General features: G+C 36.7%; 1 pseudogene; it reads right to left on the bottom strand.

Annotated features, from left to right (window-relative positions):
* Positions 1-419: 419 nt before the first annotated feature.
* Positions 420-661, bottom strand: LOC148116847 (protein CEBPZOS pseudogene; annotated as a pseudogene).
* Positions 662-3,656: the final 2,995 nt, after the last annotated feature.

The following is a 3,656-nucleotide window of genomic DNA, read 5'->3' as shown; positions in this document are numbered from 1 at the left end:
GAGATAAAGGTACGAAGCCTTCATTTAGTAGAGCATCATATATTAAGGTTAACATGAACAACTATTGTAAGCTTGTTTGACCTCTTAATTTATTTATGCAGAGAACACCATTTGTGTGGTAATGCAGCCAAAAAAGAAACAGTCCATAAAACCTGGCAGGTAAAAAAAAATATTGCATTCTAAAGATTATCACTAATATTTTCCTGTCATTATTATAATGCTATCAGTTTCAGTAGAAGCCATAAAATACATCATGTCCATCAAAAATCATTCACTGGACACTTATGAATCAAATAGAGGGTCCTGAGATTCCTGCCTCTTCTTGCTTAATGACCTGTACTTCACGGAGTTATGACCCATATTACTTAGCAATCCCAGTCCCTATTGCTATTGTAACCTGAGGATCACCTATAATGATTTTAGGACTTTTTGGTAAGCCTTTGGCAAGCCTCTTCATCCATCTCTCTGATCCCGTAAATACTAGCCCAGTCACTCCTCTTATAATAATGTTCTAGAATAGATGGCCATATTTGTTTCATTTTAGGTATGAAATCTTCACTCGAGTCCATTTTGTAATACACAATATTTACCTCCAGAACATTAATAATTTCCAAAATTAGAATTCTTTCTTGAAGAGCTTGGTTGATATCTGGGGATTCATTGTTCAACCAATCCCAGCTCCTTTGACAGTTCCCAGACACTCACAACCTAAAAGGCCTCTACATAAAAGATGCTTCCAATCTTCCTTCCATGTCTTCTGTTGGCTCTTTCCTTCTGACTTTGGAGGGAGGGATATCATGGCTGGGTCATACAAATTCATTCATCATTTTAAAGGGCCATAGCTCTACAAAGTTTAAAGGGATTGTTTTTTTTTTCCTCAACCTGTCCAGTGCTTCAGAAATAATTCAGAAACAGTGCCCCAAAATTCAAACTTAGGGTATGACTACAATTTTGAAATCTTTTCCCAAGATTTTAAGGCTGCCCTCTGATTTCCCCCCTCAAAGTGTGGATGCTTTAGGAAGTTTTAGCCATATTTATTTACTTATATCCTGCCTGTATTATTTTTATTATTTATTTATCCAATTTCTATAGCTGCCTGTCTCAATCTGATTGATTCTCTCTGTATAAATAAGTCAAGGCAGCAAACATACCTAATACTCCTTCTTTCTCCTATTTGCCCCACAACAATAAATTTGTGTGGTGGGATGGGCTGAGAGAGAGTGATTGACCCAAAGTCACCTAGCTGGCTTTCATGCCTAAAATGGGACTAGAACTCATAACCTTCCAGTTTCTGGCCTGGTATCTTAATCACTAGACCAGACTGCTTTAGAGGCTAAAGCAACTTTTTTGGAATCAAAGCAAAGGCATTAAACAGCCTTGGTCTTCAAGAAGGACCAGCCAAGCAATACTTGTATCAAATTAAAAACTTTCATGTACCTATGGCAACTACAGCATTAATACAAATTCCATAACTCTAGACAAAGTAAAAAAATCACAGCATTCAGATTCAGGTAAGATCAGGATCAAGGATCACTGTAAATCTTTGAGGAGTTTGAGGGTGGGGGCAACTCAAGGCTCTTTGGGGGTAATAATACCATGATTCCTAGCCTTGGTTAGGTCCTGAACCTTTGGAAAATACTCTGTTTAAAAACTGTAATATTAGTTGGATAAGTAGACAATACTAACCATAATGTTCCTTGGTCTTTGGCCAAATGATCTACATATTTGTGCAATAACTTTGCCAATGGCATATGTTATTAATTCAGGTAATAATTCAGGTAATTAATAATGCAACCAAGTCTGCATTTTTTATTGTATCATAGAAGAAAGAATTAGCCATCCATCTTGATTGAACCCTCCTCAATACTTTTTACATGAGATTGCAATCCAAGAAGACGAGAGAGCTACAACCTGTTCCAAATAGTTAAGGAACAATACTCCCAAATCAGCATCCCTAATCATAACCATAATCATAAGTTTCATTTGTCAAGCATATATAAGATAACAGGTAACAGTATAAACATAATTTGAATACATGAAAAGAGTAAGTAAAAAGGAATATTAGGACAGGGACGGTAGGCACGCTGGTGCACTTATGCACGCCCCTTACAGACCTCTTAGGAATGGGGTGAGGTCAACAGAAGACAGTTTAAGGTTAAGGTTTTGGAGGTTTGGGGAAGAAACTACAGAGTCAGGTAGTGCATTCCAGGCATTGACCACTCTATTACTGAAGTCATATTTTCTGCAATCGAGTTTGGAAAGGTTTATCTTGAGTTTGTATCTATTATTTGCTCGTGTATTGTTGTGGTTGAAACTGAAGTAGTCATTGACAGGAAGGACATTGTGGTAGATAATTTTATGTACTATGCTTGGGTCAGACTGAAGTCAGCATAGTTCTAAGTTGTCTAAGCCCAAAATTTGAAGTCTAATATTTCCTTATAAAGATATTTTACCATAATGATTAACAGATCAATTTAATAGAATATATAGTAACATAGACTGTAACTCTAAAGGAAGCAAAGTGAGAGTTGTGAAGCTATCTTAAAAGATGGCACTTTTATTTCATCTTGTTTGAGTTTGTAATAGGTTTAGTTGCCTGCTGAGAGGAAGCAGAAAAACTAATCTTATTCCATATACAACCTTAAGGGCTCAGCTTTTCTTTTCTTTTTCTTTTTTTTTTAATAAGAGCACAATTATTCAAAGTGCTCTGAAGTATCTTAATAGCAAATGAGAAAGCGCTTCTTTATTGTTTCAAATTATTCTCCAATTTAATCTCAAGGAAAACAGAAGCCTATTGATTTTTGAAACCAGTTCAACACAATAATTCACAGCCCAAAAGAAAGAACAGCATTTTTAAAAAACCAAATAGACACTACTGTGTATATATACAATGTGATTAAAGGTCTCAAGCCTATGGTTGGATTGATCACAATGTATTTTCTTCTGGAGGAAAAAAAAGAGTTTGATTGTTCAGAAACTAGTGGAACAATGCATGTATATATACAATGTCAGCCATTTAGATGTATGGAAGACAGAGGTGGGTTTCAGCAGGTTCTGACCAGTTCTGGAGAACCGGTAGCGGAACGGTAGCGGAAATCTTGAGTAGTTCGAAAAACCGGTAATAAAAATTCTGAGTGGCCCCACCCCCATCTATTCTCGGCCTCCCAAGTTCCAGCTGATCAGGAAGAAATGGGGATTTTGCAGTAACCTTCCCCTGGAGTGGGGAGGGAATGGACATTTTACAGTATCCTTCCCCTGCCATGCCCACCAAGCCACAGCCACCAAGCCACACCCACAGAACCGGTAATAAAAATTTTTGAAACCCACCACTGATGGAAGACTATAGAAGCATCAATAATGAAGGATGTGAAGATGCCTGGGTTTGCAGAATCAGCTAATTTGACTTGTTTGATAAAGAAGGGAACTACAATTACTTCTATTAAAAAACTGAAAACTCTTTATAGACTTTTTGCTGAAAATGGATAAAAATGAATTGCTGTGTTCAGATTTACTGATTTAAAATATTGGCTTATGGGAAGAAGGAAACTGTGATATGCAGTATGGGAGGGTGGTAATTACTATATTTGTAACTCCTGCGAAAGACAAAAAGTCACTTCTTTAGTGTTTTTACTTGCTTCTTTGTTATTCTTCTACTT

The sequence above is a fragment of the Pantherophis guttatus genome, chromosome 1 (assembly GCF_059756535.1).
Source record: "Pantherophis guttatus breed Tessera chromosome 1, ASM5975653v1, whole genome shotgun sequence".
NCBI classification, from domain to species: Eukaryota; Metazoa; Chordata; class Lepidosauria; order Squamata; family Colubridae; genus Pantherophis; species Pantherophis guttatus.
This window is presented reverse-complemented; position numbering and strand designations above follow the sequence as displayed.